Raw genomic sequence first — 26,204 nt, 5'->3', positions numbered from 1 at the left:
GTTATTTCCACCATTCTATGTTCCAGGTCACTTATCTGTTCTTCTGCCTCAATTATTCTGCTATTGATTCCTTCTAGTGTAGTATTAATTGCAGTTATTTTGCTGTTCATCACTATTTGTTTGTTCTTTAGTTCTTCTACCTCCTTGTTAAACATTTCTTGTATTTTCTTGATCTGTGCCTCCATTTTGTTTTCTAGATTTTAGATCATCATTACTACCTTACTCTGAATTCTTTTTTTCTGGTAGATTGTCTATTCCCTCTTCATTTGTTTGGTTTTGTGGGTTTTTACCTTGATCCTTTGTCTGCATCATATTTCTCTGTCTTCTCATTTTGTCTAACTTACTGTGTTTGAGGTCTCCTTTCTGCAGGCTGCAGGGTCATAGTTTTCTTGCTTCTGGTGTCTGCCCCCAGTGAGTAAGATTGGTCCAGTGGCTTGTGTAGGCTTCCTGGTGGAAGGGACTGGTGCCTGCACTCTGGTGGGTGGAGTTGGATCTTCTTCTGATGGGCAGGGCTGTATCACATTGTGTGCTTTGTGTTGTCTGGGAGCTTAGTGTGAATTTAGGCAGCCTGTCTACTGATGGGAGAGTTTGTGTTTCTGTCTTGCTTGTTGTTTGGTGTGAGCCATCTAGCACTGGAGCCTGCAGGCAGTTAGGTGGAGTTGGGCCTTGGATTCGAGATGGAGACCTCTGGGCGAGCTCTTGCTGATTAATATTCCCTGGGGCCGGGAATTCTCTGGTGGCCCAGCATCTTGGACTCAACACTCTCAGCCCAGAGGCTCAGGCCCAAACCCCAGCCAGGGAACCAAGACATCACAAGCTGCACATCTCAGCAATAAAGGGGAAGAAGAAAAGGGGGGTGTGGACAAATAAAAACAAACCCCAGGCAAATGGTAAAAGCAAAACCAAACAAAAACAAAGAAACACAAACACCACAAAGAAACAAATACAAAATCAAAGAAAGCAAAAAACAAAAGAACCAAACAATAAAACCTAAAAACAAAATCAAACAATTAAAAACAAATATAACAAAAACACAAAACAGAAAGCAAAACCAAAGCAGAATGCAAACTGAAGAATAAAGCACAGAAAACAAAAGAAACACATAAAAACGATTTTAAAAAAATATATAAAAACCAACAGAACAAAGAAAAGGAAAAAAAATAGGAAAAAACAGAAAACAACGAAAAAGCAAAGTAAAAATAGAAATATGAAAGACATACTTAAAAAGCAGAAAAAAGAAAAAAACAAAAAAAAACAAAAAAACTAAACAAAAATTAAAAAATTAAAAAAAAAAACAGAACAAGTCAAAACCTAATAAAAATAATAGTAATAATAGTATTTTCCTGGTGTCTCAGTTGTCAGTGTCCTTGCCCCTGCCATAGCCTACCTCCACTTCCCCAGGAGACCCTCCAATGCCTCTAGGTAGGTCTCTGGACCCACTGTGGGCACTGTGGGGACAGCTCAGACTCTGATCTCACCCAACTCCTCTGTGTACTTGCCCCCAATGTCCAGAGCTGCCAGAGCTAGACTGGTTTCATTTATGGAACTCATTGTCCATTCAGATATTCCATAGGTGCAGGATCTACCAAGCCGCTCATGGGGATTTAATCTGTGGCTTGTGCAGCTGATGGAAAGATTTTCATTTCTCTTCCTCAGTTGCCCCACACCTGTGGCTCAGCTGTGGCTTTAGCCCCACTTCTGCATGTGGGCCCCTGACAGAAGTCTGCTCCCAAGGCTGCCCTGGAGCACTCAGGTCTGCCCTGGTGAGGACAGGCCTCAGACGAGGCACAGCTGCCTGGGTTGTGGGAGCCCTGGCGGCAACAGGTGCATGGGGAAGCCAGTGGCCACTGGCGTGAGAGATATGGCCCTAGGGGGAGAATTTTCTAGTGCACGCAAGGGTCAGCCCTGGCGGGGTCCTTTCCTAGCACCCAGGTGGGCAGGGGCCAGCATGTGGGGATAGACAGAATGTAATGTCCTCTCTACCCTCTGTGCTTCACTCAACAGTGGCGCTTTGCTTCCATGGCACTCCAGATTTCCTCCACAGGCATTCCCGGTTGCGGATTTCCTTCCTCCCTCCCCCTCAGGCTGTCTCCTCACAGCCAACAGCACTCCTCCCCCGAGTTTTACTCTCCTATCCTCATGCTCCCTCTCCTAGCCACATGCACACTGTTGGACACACATCCCAATCCGGGGCATGTATGGCCATGTCACAGACCATCTGTGTAGTTCTCACCCTTTCCTGTCTGCCACAGACTGGCTGCTTCACCCTCCTCTGACAGCCTCAGATGTTTCCCCTCTGTCCCAACTGATTTCCCCATTGGTGAGGGCGTTTCCCCAGATGCGGGAAACTCTCCTCTGCTTCAGCTCTCCCCCAGGGGCACAGGTCCCGTGCTGCTTCGTCTCCTCTTCTTTCTCCCTTCTTTCAGCCTACTCAGTTATGCAGGAATCTTCATTGTCCTTTCCAGTGTTCAAGATCTTTTGCTAGTGTTCAGCTGGTGTTCTGCAGGAACTGTTCCATCTGTAGATGTATTCCTGATGCATCTGTGAGGAGAGATGAACCTCACCATGTCCTCCTACTCCTCAGCCATCTTGAAAACTCCTAAACTGCTCAATAATATTTTTAAACATATATTTGATAATGCATCAGATCTCACAGAGTTTAAAACTCCTAGTCTTCAACTCAAGCACTCTGAACCCTGATGTTGTATATGCTTCAAGTTATTAAACACTTCTTTTCTGCTAGATGAAGTGACAATTATACTATTCACTTAATTATTCTTAAGACCTCCTAAGGAAAAGTGATAACTTTCCCTCTTTAGGGGAGAACAAGTTGGCCAGTTTGTCAAAAGTTTAAACATCATTTGTTGAGATACTTTGCTTATCAGCATTTTCTTTATGATGCTTATAAAAATTATAAGTTATTTTACATCAACCTTATAAGGAAAAAATCTAGCAGAATATATCAGGGGAAAAAAAATTCTGTCACTTTTGAATTATCCATGTATGTATTGCTGACATGTAGTAGATGCTTGATAAAATTTGGTGAATGGATAGATGCCTTATGGACTAATCACAGTTTAGAATCATCTGAACTTGTTTGCATACTGACTCCTAGAAGCTGCGTAAAACTGAACTGCAGTCTAAAATGATTTGAGAACCAAGAGACATGGGTTAATGTAGTGCATTAAACAACACTATGACCTCATCCACAAACTAGAGATAAATGTCACATCAGGCCACTCAAGCAGAAATTCTTATTTTTTAGGCAGTAACTCTGGGAGGGGAATAAAATGATAAAAGAGATAAAATTCCCTATCTTTCACATTACAGAGTAGCTGCAATTCCTAATAGTGAGGCTCAGCAGCTTTTGGGCTGATCAGACTATTTTGGTGCTTTATCAAGAGAAAATTTGGACAGTCTTGGCTCACAATTTAACCTCCTTCAGAACTGTTACAATCTGGTGTGGGAATATCCACAGAATACTAAACATCTATCTTGTTTTAAAACCAGCCATTCTCTCACAAATAATAGCTGTATTTCATGCACCATCCTCTTTTTGTTCTGTTGCTGCAGAAGCAGCCAATTAGGCAACAGAGGAAGCAAAAGTAAACTAACATATTCCCAGTTCTCTTGGCATCACTGATGAAAATGTCTGTGATGTTTATGATGGTCCAAAAGACATCTCAAGAAAAACCGAGCTGGCTCATGTTGTGTAAGGAAAGTGTGTGTAACAGGAGGATAGGACCTGGACAGTCAATGTTTGCCAGTTGAAAAGAACAAAGCTTGAATGAGGAACGTGTCACAGCTCCCAAGCCTGCTGCAGTTCACGGAGACTAAGAGATGAGCATTTAAAATATTTTAACATACAGAACTTGCATTCACCATTTATGTTCTAGTACTTGTCGAATTACTTACTATATTAAAATGTGTTTCTTAAGGAAGATTAGAAATTATAAACCTTTCTTTCTGTAGATTAGAATAAAATGGGGGTTTTGACGTATCTGTAAAATTGGTACTAAGAATATTTATGCCTGTATCCTTTAATCTTTGCTCTCCCAAACATATCAAATGCTTTTTTAAGGCCTGAAACTCAGAAGCCTAGTGGAAGGTTTTAGCATAGGCACCTTGAGATACAGGCAGTCCTGGTGTTGTATACTTAAAAATGGTTGTACTAGCTGAAATCATGCAAAGAGATCTTAAAAACTGATGGGGAGAACTACAGTTATTCTGTCACGTTTAAAATTTTTTTCCCAAAACATTGAAAACTCTCTTCCTGATAATCGTACATATATAAGGAAATGAGCAAATAGTAAAACTAATATTTATTTAGTACACTGTAATTTAAAACTCGAGAAACATTGAGGATTAAAGTGTTTTATTTCTTTGTAAAGAAACTTATCAAGAGTAGTTTAAATAGTGCTTGCCATTATCTTCTCATCATCTAATTTACAGTATGGAAGGAGTATCTTTTCTATGCCTTGGTAAATTCTCACACTCCTTTCTAAGTTTGGATCAGCTAGCAACATTTTATGCTTTCAATATTCTGAAGCATTTCTGAGAGTTCCATTATTGTGACGTTTTTGCGAGTCCCTTCTGGGACATCATCTCCCTTTTCATCACAGACACTTTACTCATCTATTTTAGTAATTTTGCCTCCACTAAATTTCCCTGGCTGCAGTTCTAGAGTCTCTTGAACAGAAGCAGGATCAACATTCCCACACTTAATTATCTCTTCTATAACTCACTTTTATTCTATCCTAATTTTACCTGCAGTGGTGTCCCTTTTTGGTTTCTTTGCTGCACTTTGATCTTTATTGACCAATTACCTCTTTTGTTTATCCATTTTTGTAAAATGTTGTATGGGTTTATCACTGGGAGATGGAAGGCAACAGAGCTACAGTTGCCCCTCGGTATCCTCTAAGGATTGGTTCCAGGACCCTTTCTTCCCAAAGAAAGTGATGAGGTTCTCTGGGGCATTCATTCTTGTTCACTAGGCTAACAAGGAAACGCTAATTTATACTGGGAGCTCTATCTACCACGACTAGTCATTGACATTTGGCAGAATTTTTGGACAAGCTCATTCAGTCAAGGGCTGAACTCATTTCTTGGAATATTGTTTATTTTCCACAGAAATAAAACAAAGAATTTTTTTTCAGTTAAATAAGCACATTCAATAATTTGTCTCTCCCTATTTGAGAAATATTTCTCTTTAGATCATAGGTGCTAGTTCTTAGAATCAGTACTTTATCATCTCATTGAGATTAAATTAATATTGACAAATTTTGTTTCCAATGTTTGTCAATGATGCTTATTAGTGACCAAAATTTATTTTTTAACTCGTCCCTTAAAAATACTTGAACTTTACAGTTCATATAGCAATATTCTGCATATATTTGAAAATGGCCGTCACATACTAGGTGCATATTAAATGTTTCTCTGTCTTTCCTTTTCCTCTCATTAGATATTTGTACTGTTGTTCTTGATAATCTCTCTTTAAGTACATACGGTATTGCTGCTTGTAGAGATTAGAAAGCTCCTTACGTTTCTCAGGGCAATATTCGCAGATCACTACCTTGATTAGTTTTGTACTGGGAATATTTCCCTCGGGAAGCCATTTAAATTGCTAGGTGTAAATCTTCATAGGATGAATTTTTCCCCTTAAAGAAAAACACAGAGAGTGAAATTTTCTTATATTTGACCCCCAACAGTGAGGATATGTGTTAATAAAACGTGTAGTTTCCTATTAGTAAATGCACTCCCAATTATAAGATTAAATGACAAAATGCACCAGGAACTAGTTGGGTATAAACTTTTAATGCAAGTCCTACATTTAGATGAAATTTGCGTGGGTTGGAAAATTAAAAAGACTAAAACTCTCTTTTAAACTAAATTGTCACTCTGTTTCAAAATGAGTATTCCCACATTATGCTAATAAACTGTACTATATCATGTTTATATTTGGAATCTCATAGGGTTGATTACAAAACAGCCCTCTCTGGTGCTACATGGATGCAGCTCTCAGAGTACATTGTACTAACACCATGTTCCATTTAAGGAGTCCTTTTTGCTCTGTGCTCATTTTTCTGCTGACCTTCTCTTTGTCAATTTTTATTATTATTATTATTACTGGATGATCAACACTCTTGACATTAAAAAAAAAAAAAAAACAGAAAAACATATTGGGTCCATGAGGTCTCATAAGCCTACTTAGTAATGGAAAGCCACAGAACTGACTATTTTCCTGTAATTCTCTGCATGTACATTATTTTAAATGGTTGGAATTTCCTTTTCCCAGGTGTAGGCTAATTTTTAAAATTAATATGTAGATCCTTTTCTCCTAATAATGCTAGTGACACACATTTTTTGTTGCTCTCTCTAATTACTTATTTAAGGCTGATATAAGAATGCCTCCCACAAGACATCAGTAAATGTACCTAACCCAGTTATGTTTCTAGACTGACTTTTGTTATTGTAAAATGATTAAAATACCACATTAATTATGCAAAACTCTATAAAATGGAATTCAACAGAGGTAATAAATGCATATTAATAATACATAAGTTATTAATTTGTATATTTGGTTAAATGAGATGCAGAATATATTTTCAATTCATAGAGATTAACTGTACTTTTTATACAGTTATTTTCTTTAATCTTATCCAACTAAAAAAAAAAAAAAAACTTTTTCAGAGTTTACCAGGTTTCAAGATCTTTTTCATTAATTTTATTTTAGCTTCATAATCTAATTTGAATAAATATTTGGTACATTGGAAAGTTCCAGAGATATTCTAGTATTTTTTGGACTTGGATTTTCATTTAACAAAAGAACAAGTAGAAATAAATGTCTGAAAAGACAAAGTTTTAGAAGTTTGCTAATAATTTTTATTTAAACATCACTGTAAAATTATTTGGTCTGTTTATTTAGGAATTTTATAGAGCTATGAGAACAGGTATTTGTGATATTTTGTATTTAATTTTTTATTCTTTATACAATTTTTAAATGTTATACTCCATTTAGAGTTATTACAAAATACTGGCTGTATTCCCCATGTTGCACAATACATTATTATAGCCTGTCTTATACCATTTCCTCACCCATAGATTTCCACCCCCACTGTTAACCATAGTTTTTTCACTTTATCTGTGAGTCTGCTTCTTTTTTGTTAGATTCACTTGTTTGTTGTAGTTTTTAGATTCCACATATAAGCGATATACAGTATTTGTCTTTCTCTGTCTGACATTTCATTTAGCATAATGCCCTACAAGTCTGTCCATGTTGCTGCAAATGGCAAATTTTCATTTATTTAATGGGTGAATAATATTCCATTTTATATATATACATACATATATATACCACATCTTCTTTATCCATTCATCTGTTGATAGACACTTAGGTTGCTTCCATATCTTGGCAGTTGTAAATAATGCTGCTGTTAACATTGGGGTGCATGTTTCTTTTTGAATTAATGTTTTTTTGTTTTTTGGGGGATACATACCTGGTAGTGGAATTACTGGGTTATGAAGACATGGGTATGATAAGAAGTACCACTTGTAAATATGGATTTTAATTAGATATGTTTTTCTCCAAATGATTTCTGAGAAAAAAAAAATGGAAATCTAGAATAAGTGATAGTAGAACATAAAGAGATAAAAAAAAACTGGGAGAAGATTTGATATAAAAATTAAACTATGACTCAGAGGAATATTAAGCAAAGTGTGTGAATGTAAAGGGCTTAAATTATGTCTTGTCAGAGGCCAAACGGATCCCTGATTAAACGAAAGTTAAAAAAATCTACATAAGGAAAATAGTTCAAGTCCTGGTTCTTGCCAGTCAGTCGCCAGGAAACCATTAAAAGTAGAGTAGAAAGGTTATATTTCAGGTATTAATAATGCATTTAATACTAAATATGGGACAGGATTTTACTGTTTTAAAAACAGAAGATTTGCAGTACAAAGCAGTGAATACAGATTAGATTTGTAGGTTTCCAAAATACCCCAAAAATAACCATATAAAACAGCCTCTATGAGAGTGTCATAGATGATACTTGGTTAAATGCATAACAAAGCAAAACAAATAAATCACAATATTGCTTAAAGTATTATAATCACAAGTAACCATTTATTACATGTGATTCATTCTTGAAATTACAGTTGTTCTCTATATCCCTGCCTTTTCTTATCTTTGAGTAGATCTCCCTATTCCCAACAAAATACATTGAAAAATGTTTAAACTATAGGACAATTAGGTATGGGTATTTCTTTTTTTTCAAAATTAAATCAGAAAGTTCTTTTACCATCACTACTGTCTTATAGGAACACCTCATATTGTTAGATTTATTGGCAGATTCTTAGTGGTTTGTTAATCAAGAATTACTATACTTTTTGCAAAATAATGAAAGTCATTTCATTAGATTTCATAACAAGATCACAGAAATAATTTCATGGGTTTGTTTATTATGCACCAATACATGGGTCGTCACTAATGTTACTAAATATTCTTCACAAGGAGGTTAAGCTGTCCTTCTGCTGATCTTTCTGTTATCCCCTTAGAACATAAACTGGATTTGTTGACTGCAGTCCTTATAATAGGCTGTTAACATTAGGCAACTGATTCTAAGAGAATTTGCCTAAACATTAATAATTTGCTTCTATATTCTACTTCCTTCTGAAATCCCAAATTGTTTTATTATTTTGATTTGCTAATCCCCCTTAATGCAGAAAGTGGTCATAATTACATGAAAATAGCATTAGACTGAAAACTAACACCTCATAAAAATATAGTTTAGGGCTTCCCTGGTGGCGCAGTGGTTGAGAGTCCGCCTGCCGATGCAGGGGACACGGGTTCGTGCCCCGGTCCGGGAGGATCCCACATGCCGCGGTGCGGCTGGGCCCGTGAGCCATGGCTGCTGAGCCTGCGCGTCCGGAGCCTGTGCTCCACAACGGGAGAGGCCATAACAGTGAGAGGCCCGCGTACCGCAAAAAAAAAAAAAAAAAAAAAAAAAAAAATTATATATATATATATATATATATATATATATATATAGTTTAATAAATGGCTAATCAGAGTGGTATGTAAAGAGGGACCTTTGGGCACTGACTGCTGGGTAAAATATGTTGCTAAAGCAGCATGTGTCCATTGGAGTTGGAATTGTTGAAAGTTTTTACTCAAATAGGCTTTTTACACATTTGCTACTAAAATTCCAAAGTTGGTGTTCTGACGTCTATATGAAATATATGAAAAGGAATAAAATATTTATCACAGTTTGTGGGGTAATTGCTTAAAACTTTGAGAGCTTCAACAATGATTTAGGAAATGATAAAATCATGTTTTAAATTACCATATATTTTATTTATTTATTTATTTATTTTTTCTTTGCGGTATGCTTGCCTCCCACTGCCGCACCCCTCCCCGCCACGGAGCACAGGCTCCGGATGCGCAGGCCCAGCGGCCATGGCCCATGGGCCCAGCTGCTCTGCGACATGCGGGATCCTCCTGGGCTGGGGCACAAATCTGCGCCCCCTGCATTGGTAGGCGGACCCCCAACCACCACGCCACCAGGGAAGCCCATCCAAATATTTTATTAATATACCAAGATAATGCTTTTCTTTCATTTAAGAAAACACATTTAGAAATTATTTTATTTTATGTTCCATACATTTCATCATATTTTTAAGTGATAAATAGGAATAGATTTCTGAATATTATAATTTCTTAGAATGCCTTTTCTTTCCTATGTGATAAATGTATCCTAAATGCCTTGTTTTTTGCTCCCTTCAGAAATCCTAAATTCCAACCCTCTTACACTGATCTTTAGTGCTTATCTAACATATTTTACGGTCATGGTAATCATACTACTGACCTGTGGATTTCATTAACCACCCATGAGCTTTGGGGTTTGCCCACTATTGTAGTGACGTTTTCTTAGTTTCTTATTTGTGGACCAAATCCAGACTGGCCACTGAAGAACGGTAATAGAGAATTGCTTTCTGATTTATTGGAATGTTATCAAAGATTTAGATATAAATGTGAAGAGGGGCTTTAGATCATAAATAGTACTTTATTTTGATATCCCAGCCTCACTCTCTTCTAATAAAGCACCTTCAGCAATCTAATTCATCAAATATGTATTGGATTTCTAGCACTTCCGAAGTACTATGTTTACACTTTATGAAGATAAATAAGACATGGTTCCTGCCATCAAGAGGCTTGAAGTTCAATGGGAGGATGAGGTATTTTATAGGAAGAGCTATAGTAAAAGATAAAATTAACAAGTTGGAAAGATTACAGAAGGGATATATATGAGGCACATTTGAACTTGGAGTTTGTCACTTTATGGCCAAGCAAGATTTAGACAGGTAGAAAGAGAAGGAAATCATTGTAGGAAGAGCAAGGACAGAGTTGAAAAACATGAAACTTTTTTGAGGGCAGTGTGTTGGTTCAAATCCTCCAAGAGAAGCAGACAAGATGGTGGGAAAAGATATATAATATATTTATTGAAGGGTAAAGGGGAGGGAGCTGGAAAAGGCAGGGAGAGCCTGGAGACCAATGCAGGTCTCACACTTGTAAAAGAAGAGGTAAGTAAGCGAGGACTGGAAAGGAGAGGCTCAAGGGACAGTGCAGGTCTGAGGAAAAACCTGGCCAGGCTGATGGTGCAGGTAGGAGCCAAGACACCGACTCCAGTCACCCTGGTACTCTTAGCCTTTGGTAGGAAGTAACCTGGGGAATGTGGCTTCAGGACTGATGCATGGTCACTGGAAGCTGTGCCCAACTATGGCTCCTGCAAAATGTTTGAAGGACATGTGAGTGGACAGTGCCCATTGATTTCACTACCATCTGCAGTAAATCCAAGCAGTTTCATTGGCTAGAACATATAGACTATAAGGCAGGGAAGGAACTGAGACTACAACATGAGTTGCCTGAAATGTCATGCTTTGGAATGTGTACTTTATCTAACGGAAAGACACTGAAAAGTTTTGGACTTTAATATAGAAGTACCATTTTAAAAATTTGACATTTGGAACTCTAAAAAATACACATATGATAGTTTTTTTTTAAAGGGGGCAGGTTGGCTAGACAAATGCACTCACTCTCTATTGTACTAATTCAACTGAAAAAATTGTACCCTCAATGTTACCATTAAAAGTTCATAGCTATGACTGAAGGACAATGTCAAGGAAACACACTGACAAAAGAATCAAAGACTTGGGAAGAGAGAACAAGTAGGATGCAAGTAAGAATGGGAGGGAAGAGAAGTGATTCTAAATTTAAATCTAGATTTCTCAAAGAAATTCAATGTCATCCATTCATTTATCCATTCAAAAATATTTACTGAGCATCTACTATGTGCCAAACACTATTTTAGAGATCATAAATACATCCGAGAACAAAAAAGACAAAAATTCCGTTTAAAATGTTTACATTTGAGTGGATGAGACAGAAAAAAAAAGTAAGATTTTTATCAAGCAGTGATAAGTGTTATGAGAAAAATTAAGCAGAGAGTGCAGAAGAATGAGGGGAACCAGGGAGGCGAGAAGATTAGCTGTTCTTTTAAAAAATGTGATTGGGACAACTCATCGAAATGAAAATTGGGAAAAATAATCATGCAGAAATAGCTGAGGAAGCAGGCAAGTGGGGACCTGAGGGAGAGTGATGGACAGAGGAAAAGCAACAAGGGAAAGTCAAGGCCTGAAGTAAGAGCATTCCTGACACATTCACTAAATAGCAAGGGACAAAGGAGATTGGAGAAAAGAGTGACAGGATAGTGGGAAATACTACCAGAGATTAATGTGATGATGACTAGGGGGTGGGGGCAGGTATCTTTTTGGACATTACATAAAATTAAAGGTCATTGATATTTTGAACAGAGAAGTGACCTGATTTCACTTTGATCTTCACTATGTTCACTCTTTTGAGAATAGACAGTTGGAGAGCAAATTCAGAAACAGGTCAACTTCATGTGAGGCTTTTCCAGTAACAGTCAGGATAAGTTAGTAATGAATGTGGTAGGAAGAATTCAGATTCTGGATTTATTAATCAGGCATAATCAGACATTAAACACTGCTACCCTGCCATGATTATACATATTTGCTTCTTGAAGTTTGAAGCAATGGTAATAAACATATGTCTTATGTCACTTTGAATGGAAAACTCATCTGTACGTCGTGCCTACATTGAGTGTAGCTGGCAATCTGTCTTGAATAAGATGTACTATCATTTCTCTTCCAGTAGTCTCCAGAAAAACAGCTTTGTTTCACAAAATTGTAGGATCACTTCTATTAATAGTTTTCATAGAAACTAAAGAAGACTTTGCAGAGCTGATTCATCTGTAAAAAACACTGTTTCCCTTCCTCATAATTTAGCTCTCGGTTTAAATACCACCTCAGCTGAGAAGTCTTTCCTGGGTGACAGCCTATGTCACAGGATCCTATATTTCCACTCCGTGTTCCCATAGCCCTCTCTATTTTGCTTATTATGGCACCTATGCTTTGTAGTGCTTGCTGATTTAAACTCTGTCTTCCTCTTAGCCAATAGCTACTTCCATTGAATGAGATTTCTCCTGCTACTTTATTATACAGCTATTTGATATACTAAATAATGATGCATGTTTCTAGTTATTCCCATATTGAAAAGGCATAGCCTCTGACAAATTTACTGAGCATCATCATTTCCACAAACTCAAATGCCCTGCTATGCTAAATATCATATGAACTCTCTCCCAAATGAGAGGTTTGCATTTATCTCTGTCTATAAAAGATCTGTAACTGAAATAATGCAGGTAAGGTATTTAGAGCTATGTCTTGTGCATAGAGAGTCCTCAATACATCCACCCACTCCTATATTATAATGATTGTACTCATTATACTCGGCATTTCTTTTTTGGAGTGATTGGAAGAATAGATGTTTTAAGTGGAATGCTTTAGATAATCAACATACTTGTTTCTTTGAATGGTTCTTTTTTCTTTAAATTTTTATTTTAATTTATTGATTAAAGCTTTTGACTATGACAACTATATTAATAATACATTCATATTACTGCCTTGCGAAAATTTTTGTCAGTTCTTTCCCAATTCTTTCAATCTGTAAATTTATAGAATTGCATAATGGTACTCTACCAGGTAGAGTAGGGTTTTCTTACAGTTTTGACATATTATGATATATAAGTATTTTTACTTATTTTTAGTATTAGTAGTATGGTTATTCACTTATTTTCTTAATAAATAAAAAGCACATTTGAACAATTATAACTTGAGTGTTCAGATGCAGTGTTTTATTCTTGCCAAGAAGGGAAAAATGGATATTGTTGAAAAGATTTTTAAACCTAAGGCAGAGAATGTATCAGGCTATGTGTAAAAACATAGAAGAAAGATCACAGAAATAAATATACAGAGATGATAAGTTGGAATACAGTAAGAAGGTGTGATAGAATTTTAACTAGATGTGAAAATATATGGAGAGAGTTTATGAAACTTTGTGTAAAATGCTGCCATAATTAAGAAAGAAAGCATTAATGATTCCTTACTCCTCCAGGAAGAACCTATTGTTAAAACTGAGAAGTTAGAGCTGGAGGTGGCAAAGCAGGTATGATAAAGCTTCCGAGGCCCTCCGCTCCCTTCCCTTATGAGATCCAGGTTTTAAAAATCCAGTTTTTCCTTTAAAACAATTAATTGAATTAACTCAAATGTCATACTATATAAGAAAATTTTAAAATAGGAAGAGTATAGAAGGGAATGACCTAGAATCTTCTTGTACCCTACCTATCGAGCATGAATAAAAGCTACATCTGTCAGGGTTTTTTTGCTTTGTTTTGTTTTATTTTGTTTTTTTCACTTCATGTTTATGTAAAATCAAAATATTCCCAGTTCCTTTCCTCTTCTTTATTTCCCTCTTTCATAACTGACTTCAATAACCTTCTTCTTTATGAATCCACAAGAAAAGGATAACTGTGTTCCCCAAAGAGAAACAAATGTACTAAATTGACTGGAAAATCTTGAGCAAAAAGAACTACTTCAAAAAAGAGAGCTAAAAGTAGAAAATGGTACATGTGGGTGGATTATACCCCTGGTGTCCTGAAATACGTTCATCATTTGGCTATCTGCTTCTAAGCATTTTATTTGAAAAGAGAAGTTACATTGTTTTTTCTTGTTTCTATCACACTAATACACTGAGGGATTGCAAATGGACGTGCACCTGACAACTGATCCATTCCCTGTTGGGAAAACGCATGGCACCTAAAAAATGTCTACACTGAGGACAAGAAAATCCTGGCTCCAGCTCAGGTTTATAGTGTCTGATCAGGTACCAGGGAATTCTCCTGTTCTCAAGTGTAAGAATAAAACTACAGTACGGGGGCTTCCCTGGTGGCACAGTCATTGAGAATCTGCCTGCCAATGCAGGGGACACGGGTTTGAGCCCTGGTCTGGGAAGATTCCACATGCCGCAGAGCAACTAGGCCTGTGAGCCACAACTGCTGAGCCTGTGCGTCTGGAGTTTGTGCTCCGCAACGGGAGAGGCCGCGATAGTGAGAGGCCTGTGCACTGCGATGAAGAGTGGCCCCAGCTTGGCACAACTAGAGAAAGCCCTCGTACAGAAACGAAGACCCAACACAGCCAAAAATAAATAAATAATTTTAAAAAAAACAACCCTACAGTACGTTGAGAGCCACAGTCCCCATAAAAGCATTTCCTTTTATTTTCTTGTTTTGAGTCTAAAACAATCTTTTACATATTAATACTAATAATGCTATACTCTTGCTTACTCCCTTTTTACTCAGAGATTATAAATTACACTTTAAAGAAACATTAGACTACAGTTCAACCTTCAAAATTTTTTTCTCATTTTTGCTTGACTTTTATATTTTGAGTCAAGCAAAATATGCTACTCAACTTGAGTCAAGCAAGTTGAGTAGAACTAGTCTATAGTACTGGTCTTGAGTTTTCTTCTCCTGGATAACCTTATAAATGGAACTACATGAAGATACTTCAGGAGATCAATATCCTCTTGGCTGGGTTTCAAGATAAAACTATCTTGTATTGAATTTTACTCCATAACATTTGCTATTATAGGGAGATAGGTAGATAGATAGATAGATAGATAATTTCATTTCAGTAAAATAAAAATAAAGAATATGGAGCAAGTCTTGCATCATGAAGGCTATATTGCAAAACTGAAACCCAGAAAGTTAAAGACTTAAATTTCCCAACAGAAATTAAAAGCACATAAAGCAACTCAAGAAATGAATTTTATTAGAAGTACTTCATTTTGGTGGAAATGAAAAAAATATCTTTATGCTGAAAACCAATGGAATCAATAGAGTTCTAGTTAGCATACAAGAAAACTATGTGTCACATTTTGAATCTCAAAACTATGCACATTTAGAAAAGATATTTTATTACACATGGAAGAGTTTTGCATGAGATATAGCGGTTATATAACTGTTATATAATAGATAAAGCTATTAAATTATAAATGTTTAGAATGTGAGCAAGAATTGGCTGATTTTCTTTCTTTTTTTTTTTGCCAAAAAGTTTTGTCTCTTAAAGAACTCCTGGAATTCTTATGTTCCTGCTTCATTTGATAGCTTTACTTGCATATTATTCCACTTGCCATCAAAGAAGTTTCTAATTGTGTCCAGTAGTTTTCATGTTTTCTTTCTTGTTGCTTATAACATGCAGTGTCATGCTTCTCTGTAACATGTCTTGTTTTTCTTCCTAATTTGCAAACCCCTTGGAGGTCAAGAGGAATATTTTCATCAACCATATCATAATCTCTAGTGGAATAAAATAAGACAGTGTTTTAGTTCTTCTTTGCAATTTCCTGCAGTTAAATTAATTGGATTCCTGTGTTTCTGTAATAGCAAATGTTAGGTTATTGACAGCATGGAGCAAACGTAGCTTTTATTGATATATGTCTTGATATTTACTGTCAGGTCATATGGCTCAACATTCCTCTGATGAAAAAATAAAATTATCTTTGACAGATATTTGGCAAAATTCAATTGGCCAATTTTAAACAATCTAACATACAAAACATTTCAGTATGCTCTATGACCATAACTTTCCATTGGATTTTGGAACCCTATACTACTTGATATATGAAGTTTCATCATAATATTATTGAAAACTTATTATAGTGGAGGATGCCAGCAGGAACACCTCCTAGGACAATCTTCCAGACACATTCACCTCAATTTTACTCTGGGAGAGCCTTTCTCAAGTTGTGATTTCCAGAGCACTTGCATAAGAATGACATTGGATACTTTACAAAAATTGACATACTTAGGCCCCACACCAGATCTTTTGGGCATGTGTATCCATGAATCTGCAATTTTAACAAGCCCCTTGTGTGATTATTAGGTGCCTAAAGCCTGAAAATGACTGCTTTATGGCCTGAATTTCAGAAACCCAAGTGAGCATCTTTTTTTTTTTTTTTTTCTTTTTTTTGTGGTACACGAGCCTCTCACTGCTGTGGCCTCTCCCATTGCAGAGCACAGGCTCCAGACGCGCAGGCTCAGCGGCCATGACTCACGGGCCCAGCCGCTCTGCGGCATGTGGGATCTTCCCGGACCGGGGCACGTACCCATGTCCCCTGCATCAGCAGGCGGACTCTCAACCACTGCGCCACTAGGGAAGCCCAAAAGTGAACAACTTTAAATGTGCTTGTGTAAAACCAAATCATTTTCTCCAAAAAAAAACCTTACAATTCTTTTCTGCTTGTGGTCAACAATTTTCTTTCGTTGGAAGAAAAAAGTTGAACTAAAATTATTGGTCCCTGAGAATCATCTTGTATACTTCCAGCACTTAACAGATATTTCTAATGTAATACAAATCCTAAGATTTATTTTAAATTTTAGTATACATTTATTTATTATTGCATAACAGAACACTTTCTCTTTTGTATAGATTTTGGAATAGTTACCACAGCACCACCACTATTTTCTGGAAATATGTTACATGAGAAATTCTCTCCCTGCCCCTTGGGTTCCAGCATGTAGAAACTTGCCCTCCCCTGTCAACAAGACAGGATTGATAACCTTAATATGGATACATGGATACATACAATAGGTTAGCAGTCACTCCTGATGAGAGATGAAGGATATCTCTCAATGGCCTGAAACAAGCCTTATGCAGAATTCTATAGCTTTTACTAGGAACCCAATTGCATTAATCATATTGTAACTGGTAATCATACTAAGATTTATGGGATAACAGGGTATAGAACCATATGTTTTTTAAGCATTCTCATACTATTGAATAGTTTGTCTTAATTTTTTCTTGATATAATTTTAATAAATTTGTGTTTTATTTCTGTAGGAAAATTTATTAAAAGTTTGCTTATTTACAAAACAAAGAGATTTACAGACTTAGAGAACAAACTTATGGTTACCAAGAGGGAAGGGTGGGGGGAAGGGATAGATTGGGAGTCTCAGATTGACATATAAAAAAAAATGTTTTATCAGTTTAAAAAAATGGATAAACAATGAGGTCCTACTGTATAGCACAGGGAACTATATTCAATATCCAGTAATAAACCATAATGAAAAATCATATAAAAAGGAATATATATACATTATAAAACTGAATCACTTTACTGTACATCAGAAACAAATACAACATTGTAAATCAACTATAATTCAATAAAAAAATTTAAAGTTGCTAGATAAAAGATTATGATGACTGTAGATCTGATAGATACTGCCAAATTTCTCTTTCACCATTGTATGAATTTAAATTCTTACCTAGGTTTTACCAAGACTAGAAATGACCAGCTTTAAATTTTTACAATTTTGCCAATCTAAGAGTCAAACGTTACATTACACAGTGATATACACTGGCTTTTTTTATAATATTAGTGAATCTAACCTTTTATATTTCTTCTTCTGTTATTTGGAGGGTAGTAGTCATTCATTGTTCAAAAAATCACTGCCAGTGATTAGCCAGGAAACAGGAAAATGGGATTACTAATCTATCAATACTAAATGTGATCCTTCTATTGTTATTATTTTGATCTTCCTTTTTTCTCCATTATGCCCAGGATTAGAGGGCTGGGCATGGAGAGTTGCTTTTCCTGGAAGAGAAGACTCACTGAAGAGAAAGTACCTTTTGTTGGAAAAGTGAGCAGGGATGAATATGTAAATCTGACTGTTCAGATTATTGCCTCAATTTGCTAGAAGGACATTTTGTCAAAATATATGCCAGACTACCTAGAGTTTAAGCTTGAGAAAGGTGCAGACGACTGCTCCAGACCTACTGAATTAGAATCTCTGGAAATTGGGGCATGGAATCTATATTTTAACATTGCCCATATGCAAACTGTAATATGAATACCATATTTTTGGGAAAAAAAATAAAGAGAACCAATTTATATTTAATTATTTGACTTTTACATTCAAGAGCTAGATTGAACAAATAATTAGAAATACTACAGACCACGATATTTTTTTGTAAAATGGAGAACTATTAAGATGCATAATTTAAAGAGGAAATATACATTAAGACTGAATATAATGCTTCTCAATGTTCGCTGCAAAATTTAATCAGCAGCAATTGCCCTGCTTAGATAAAATAGGAAAGGCTGAATATAAAACAGTTGTTTTGCTTGTTCTATGTAATCACTTCAAACACAGCAGGTAGATTCCTGAAACAATTGTGAGCCTGAAGCGGAAAAGTTTAAAAATAGTAAAGGCAACTTTCATGAAAACCTAAGGTGTTACTTCTCACACTTAACAGTGAATGACTGTCCATGTCTCTTTACATTCAGTGTTACTGATTTTAGAAATCTCATAATACCTGTTGACAGATTTAAATGAACTTCTTTATTTTTCTTTTCTTTTTTTGAAACTGTGAAGGTAAAATGAGCCTCTTTGTTCTTCACAGCAGTTATGCTTGGCAATACTTAACATTTGGTGGAGGTTAAGTCTTGTGATTGGTGCCTCTAAACTTTTCTTTGTAGATACACAGAAACAAGGGTGTAAGGTCGGATCTTAACAAACGGCACCGCGAAACAGAGGAAAGCTTCAAGTGAGCTTTATTAGGGGGCGCTCCCGGGCGAGGTTCACTGGTCCGAGAGAAAGGGGCCAGAGAAGTCACACCCGGGCGAGGGTTGGGCAAGATTTTACAGGGGAAAAAGGGAAAGGGTTCTGGTGAATCTGGGAAGGCACAGGGTATTCCTTATTTGGTGGTCTCTTCAGGTATCGTGGCAATATCTGGTGCCGGTTGCATCAGTCTTAGGACCGTTAGTCCCACCCCTCGAAAGGCGGGAAGGCTGGGCCGGGTGGAAGGTCCCCAGGTCAGTTTCTGGAACTGGGTGGCCCGGAAAGTCTCCAGGTCAGTTTCTGGAACTGGGTGGTCCGGAGAGTTTCAGTCTGATGCAGCCTGTGAATCTGATTGCGTTCCCCTGCCTCGGGCCAGTTGACCTTACAAAGGGGTAAATACTTCATAACTTAATCCGTAATAAGACAAAGTACTAATATGTGGCCATGAAAGCCTCTACTTGGAAAACAATTGTGTTTTATTTACAATACATATTTTTGTATTTATAAGGTATTCTATCTTCTTTATTCTTCAAGTAGTAGGTGGCAGGGCTGATAAAAATCAAGGACCCGCTGGTTACTCAGAACTCTTGAAGACTCTGGATCACAGAAGGTCAAGAGATGGAGGGAAGCTTAATGATCTCTGACAAAAGAGGTTCTTAGTCTTTTACTTCATGTAACGTGAACGATGGATCATATTCCCGTGCTCAACATGTTCTGAATATACCCTGCTTTTGACGGTCCCGGGATTTTTCAGAGAAGCAGAGCAATTAGCACCACAGATTCTTTATCAATTAATCTGCTTAAATCTGCTCCCCTTAGTACTGGTTATTCTTAGCCTCCATAAGGGTAAAAAGGCAACAATTTAATTAGAAGAAATTTCCTCACAGTAAACACATGTAATGATTTCTTTACCATAAAGAACTTTTGTGGTCTGCAGAAAGCAAATTCAGAATGAAAGGAGATGGTCTATTACAGGGTGTGAAAATCCCTAACACACAATCAAGCTGCTCATTATCTGCACAGACTGGGAAGTAAGGGAGCCTAAAGCAAGCTTGAAACTGGCCTGACCCTTCTCAGGATCCTATTAATCCTATTACCCCATGATTTTGATTGGAATTGTTTCTAAAATTATATTCAAATATTTTATAATTAATTATCTACTAACCAAACAAACAAACAAACAAAAAAGCAATTTCAATCAAAATTGCAAACTGGATAGTATTTCAAATTTATATTCTGTTAGCTTGTTATTTTCTCCACCACTGAACAGCAATGCAGAATATAAGGGTTGACCCTACATTCAACTCACTTCATTTTATTTGAGGTTTTGGAGAAATTGGGGAGATGGAGAAAGATACTAGTATCATATATGATTCTCTCTTCAAGTCATATCTTTTTTGAGAGAAAGGATATTTGCAGTTATTCAAGAAATTTATTAAAAATGATTAGTAATAAAAAAGTTTCATGAAAATGTAAATTAAATACATTTTATTATATGCCTTAAAAATGTGTGCATTAAATGTGAATCAAGTGGTTTTATTTAGCTTTTATTTTTACAGACATATTACCGTCAAAACATCCTCAACTTTAAAATGTTAAGAAACTTTACAAATTTAAACGAGGAAGCTTTGTGTTGTTAAAAGATAAACTGGGTACTGTATATGGTTTCATTTTAGCTTAGGGGAGAAAGTCCGTCAGGCTCTGAATATCAGCTGCCAATTTTGTCACCTTCTGACCATAGAGCTAATTTAAAAAGAAAAAAAAAGTCCTTCAAAATATCTTGTCAGGTTTTAGTTGGGACAAACAAATATTCCTGGCAGTACTGAAAAACCCCTTGGAAGCCAAGAGGAGTCCCCAGAAAGGATGCAGAGGATAATCTGCTCTCAAGTTCCAGAGTCACTCCCAAAGATAAACAAACAAAACAGTTTTCTGAGAGCTGGCAACAGTCAATAGGATCCCACCTGCAAATGGAGTACAAGCCACATTTTTGTGCAGCAATATTTGAGGGGCCCCCAACCAACCCGAGTTCTCAGGACACAAAAACAAGGCAAACAAAAAGACACTAGCTGTCTCTGGTTTGGAAAGGATCTACAACCAATGGGTACCTGAAAGCAAATTTACAAATCACAACTCAAAGATTGAGTTCTTACAAATTTTTTTACCTGCCAATCTGAATTTGGAAAGGAAGAGACAGCATGAAATTGTACCTTCGTCTCTCGACCAGGCACCGCAGTAGAGATCTGGGAGAGCTGACTGGTAAGAATTCTCTCCTTTGGTGGCTTCTGCCACTTTTCCTAAGATCCCCTGTCTGTAGGCTCTGAAGTGAGTGGGGTGTCCCAGCAGGTCTCATGCTGGTCACCAGACACTGCGGAGGAGGAAAAATAATTTTCCCTCTACCCTTTATGGTGAGTGTTTGGCTGAGAGCCCCTTTTCTCTAGGGCACCTAACAAAGGGATAAATTTATCTAGGTTAAAAGTTCTCCACTGAGTCCACTGTAATTCAAGACTATTGTTGGTAAAATTAACCTGATTGTTCAGCCTTAAGACAAAATTTTACTCACGTGAAGCCCCACACTGGACCCTGTTCATTTTCAGCCAGACCCAGTCTGATCCCAGACGCAGACCAATTTCTAAGTCGGAGCCAGGTTGAAAGAAGAAATGCTCAAAGTGTGAAAGCTCAAAAAGCAAAAGCTGCAGAGCCAAGATGCAGAGGGACCTCCAGAGGCAGCAAGAAGGCAGGGAACTCAAAGGGCTCCACAGACATCTACATCAGGAAAAAGGAAGTTGTAGTAGATAAAAGAAGAGGTTGGTTATGACAAGGCCATTTTCCTTTAGGGGATGGCAGGAGTCTATCAGGCATATTACCACATTAGTGCTGATCTAATTGGGCGATTCCCGATTGACCGGTTTAAGATTCCATTTCTGGGAGAGCTGACACTGTAATTAATTTTTGGTTTGGTGCTGTGGGGCTTAGCATAAGTGACTCCATTTTGGGTCTGTTGTCTTGTTTTTAACAGTGTGCAACTAAACTTTGTTTAGAGACCTTTCTGATTAAATAGGATGAAAGTTTTAAACTCAAAGATTTATTATTATTAGTTCAATTATTTGGAGATGACAGGAAAGTAAAGACATGAACATATTCTGATAGGATTAGTCCTTACTTCATATCTTCATATGTTGGGATAATTTAAAATAGTTGCATTTCGTGTTTTTACATCTATAGTTGTTGATGAATTAAATGTGCCACTTCAGTAAATATTTGAAAGAAGGTTATTTTTCCTTTATTTCTCCTGCCTTCAATTTTTTTGCTAGATGATTCTGAATTGTAAGCAGCATGATGTTCAGAAATGAGTTTGAGGTTTGGGATCAAACATACGTGTTCTAATGCTGACTTTGCCACTTAAACTTGTAGAAACAGGGACAGGCTATTTATTTTTTCTGAATTTCAGTTTCCCTCTGTGTAAAATGGAGATAATAATATCCAACTTTTAAAGGTATTTTGGTTAAATGAAAGAAATATGTAACTCCTAATTTTCTAAACACAATAAATATTAGTTCTCTTACCTCCTATACCTTGGTAAAAAACTCATTTCAGGCACCTTTCTATATCCAGCTGTTGGCATAATGCACGTTCCCTGTGGCATACAAAACTAAATTCTGCTGATAACTGCTTTTTGGAAAAAATAACCTTTTAATGAATAAGCTTTATATAAAAATCACATTTTAGCATATCTCTTAACTAACACCTGAGGGATTTTTTAAAAGAAAATTTAAATGAAGTAATATTTATTAAAGATATATTGATTTTATTAATATTATTTTTTGTGACAGTGTTGTATATATTAAGAAAATAATTAGCCTTGTTTGGTACTTTGTTGGTTTACACTGCTTTCTTGGGTTATTCTACTGTAAAATAAATGTGTGCTGCTTATAAAGGTATTTGCCTAGTAACTATCAAAACCGATGCTCTGTTACCAGAACTGGTTCTAACCAAATGAAACTAGTAAAGAACTATGATTTTGAGTGATCTAAGGATGCCAGACCTTAATGAGAACTAACTGAAGACTTTTCTGACTAGAGGATTATTGCATTTAAATTGTGCAAAGACTTAGCACATGCAATCCAATCCAGGAAGCTAGCTCTCTATCTGTAGTTAGCAACTTACATGAAACTGCCACCCGCCCCTGCCAAATCTCTCCCCACTCTCCACACCCCTGTGTGGGCCCAGCATTTAAAACCCTGGGTTTCTTTCCCTGAATCAGTCAGTGAACTACACAGCACATGTCTCCACTGCCAGGCATTCCCTTGCCTGGGAAGTTAATACACTCAGACTTTTGTTTTCAATGTTGTTTTGTTTTTTAGCTCTAGTGATCTTTGTTTTATTCTTTAAAATTATTTTCCAAAAAAAAAAAAAAAAAGGTTAAAAAAAATCACTTGGCTACAAAGTGGGTACTTTGGGAAGTGAGATGATCTTTTACATTAGTAAAGGCTGTGCTTCCCTACTGGATAGCTATGAGCCACATGTAACAACACTTGAAATTTGTCTAGTTCAGATTGAGATGTGCTCAAAGTGTAAAATACACAGTAATTCTGAGAACAGTACACACACACACATTGTAAAAATATTCTTAATAATATTTTCTATCGATTGCATGTAGAAGTGATGATATGTTTGGATAAATTGGTTAAAATAAAAGTACATTATTATAATTACTTTCACTTCTCTTTACTTTTAAAATATGACTAGTTAAATATTTAAACTTACATATGTGGCTTCCGTACTCCTATCGGAGAGTCCTGGTATAGATGTCAACTTGCCAGCTGTGTTTCTCTGCTCATTAACAAAGACATTGTCCCCCCACTATTAAATTGAAGGGTAGTATAAAGTAGGATTGCTAGAAATATGAATGAAAAGATTTTGTCTGGAAACTTTGGCTAAAAACAAGGAAAAGGAAGAAGAAGAAATAGCAAATAATCCCGGCAGGCATGATGGCCCTAGGTGGTCTCCCAACCTTAGCTATTTATCACTCTCAGGAACAGAGTTCAACAGCACTAATAGGTGACAGTGCTACTGAGGATATATATTCATGCATTTAATATGGATATGTTGTATCTGTTCTGAATATAATAGTGAATAGTGTAGGGGAGGAAAAACTTTTCTCCATCCTCTTAGGGTCTCTGGCTGGATCTGAAAATTAACAGACAAAGACAGATTAACAGGAGAAAAGCACACAAAATTATTTAATGTAAGTCTGTGTGACACAGGAGACTTGGTAAGGAAAGGAAGACCCAAAGAAACAGACCTGAGTATTTTTAGGCTTGGTTTGATGACCAGTGGGCAGTTGTAAAGAAATGTGATAGGTCGGGAGAATGAGGTAAGTGTAGTAAACTGGGGAAAATCCAGCAGCACCTGTTTGTCTGATTCTTCTCAATGTCCCTTTGTGCTCAGAGACAACGATGTTCCTTTCCTCCAGGTATAGAGAGGGCACCTCTCACAGGAGGGTCTTATGACCTATTTCAGGGGAGAAGTGTGGAGGAAGGTCAGAGTGCAATTCCTCCTTCGGCTCTTTTCTCAAACATCTTTAGCTTAAATATTCAACACCCAAGGTGCCTTCTTTTGGGAGAAGCATATCCTAAACCTCACCAAAGGACATTGTAGTGCATATCCTTACAATCTGATTAGGGAAATGCTGTATGGCCTCAAACAAATTGCAGGAAAATTGGGCATGCTGAAATTGGTCACGGATGGAAAAAAATTACTAGGTGTGTACTAATGTCGAAAATTAAGAAGTGGCTTATTTTATTTCATGTTAACCATATTAATTATTTCTTCAGCAAGAAAATACTGATAAAATCCCTAGAATTTCAAAATAATGTAACAAAAAATTGTTCTGTATGAAAGGCTTTACTTAAGACTTTTCAGTATGTATTCCAGTCATTTAAGTCATACTAAAAATAAGAAGAAGAAGAAGAAAAAAAGAAGTCTTTTGCACATCTGGTTTAAGTTGAAGTATACTTTCTCTTGGGGTCTTAAAACGGACTGACCTGAATTTATAATGATGTTTTTTTTTTTTAAAGAAGATGTTGAGGGTAGGAGTTTTTTATTAATTAATTTATTTATTTTTGCTGTGTTGCGTCTTCGTTTCTGTGCGAGGGCTTTCTCTAGTTGCGGCAAGCGGGGGCCACTCCTCATTGCAGTGCGCGGGCCTCTCATTATTGCGGCCTCTCTTGTTGCGGAGCACAGGCTCCAGACGCGCAGGCTCAGTAGTTGTGGCTCACGGGCCTAGTTGCTCCGCGGAATGCGGGATCCTCCCAGACCAGGACTTGAACCCGTGTCCCCATTAGCAGGCAGATTCTCAACCACTGCTCCACCAGAGAAACCCCATAATGACGGTTTTTAATGACTGCCAAGTATTCCACTGAATTGAAAGGCTAAACATGTACAAATATTTTCATTTCTATTTAAAAAATGTTGTGAGGAACCCTTAACCATCACATCAATTAAGTACACACCTTATATCATTTTTTGAGTTCACAACTAAAATTTTGTTTTAAAGTTGAATCATCTAAACCATACCATTTATGGTGGGGTATTTAGTGGAAATTTTAGCTCTCACAAATTCCTAGCACGGATGCAACATGAAGCAGCTTCCCAAATCAATTCTATTGAACTCTGTTATATTGGAGTTGCAGTTCAGTTAATATCTGAAATGATAATATAATCTTAGACAGCTGAATATAGTTTGTGAAAGAATAATTATATCTTTAAGTGAAAGGTAACTACATGTTTTCAGGTGTTATTTCAAAATTAGACAAATAAAAAACTTTTATTTTTTTTTAATGAGCTAAACCTTTGAAAAAGCTTAGTTGTGGAGAATGGGATGGAGAGAACACTTGCTTGCTTTTCTTTTCATCTTACCTGTCACCATTTAGTGGGCTTGCAATAAAAGAATGATTAAATGCATGATTAACATCATGTAAGCATGCTCCATTTCAGTTTCCCGACAAGATACCAAATCCTCTGAGTTTTATGTGAAAAGTAATCCCAAGATCCAGTGTCAGCATAATTCCCCCAAGACAGCTTAAATATCTATCATTTTCTCTTAAATCAAGTAATCACTTAGGTTCATTTGGATTCCATTTCTACATATATACATCTATATATCTATATATC

At 36.6% G+C, this 26,204-nt stretch overlaps 1 protein-coding gene and 1 pseudogene across 1 annotated transcript in view; one reads left to right on the top strand and one right to left on the bottom strand.

Moving 5' to 3' along the window:
• PCDH9 (protocadherin 9) overlaps positions 1–26,204 on the top strand; it is a 989,662-nt gene that overhangs the window by 156,806 nt on the left and 806,652 nt on the right. The window lies entirely within an intron of this gene.
• LOC132477773 (TSSK6-activating co-chaperone protein-like) overlaps positions 1,640–26,204 on the bottom strand; it is a 64,440-nt pseudogene continuing 39,875 nt past the window's right edge.

Source organism: Mesoplodon densirostris, chromosome 17 (assembly GCF_025265405.1).
Source record: "Mesoplodon densirostris isolate mMesDen1 chromosome 17, mMesDen1 primary haplotype, whole genome shotgun sequence".
Taxonomy (NCBI): domain Eukaryota; kingdom Metazoa; phylum Chordata; class Mammalia; order Artiodactyla; family Ziphiidae; genus Mesoplodon; species Mesoplodon densirostris.
Note: the sequence above shows the minus strand (reverse complement) of the source record. Positions and strands in the feature narration are given on the sequence as shown.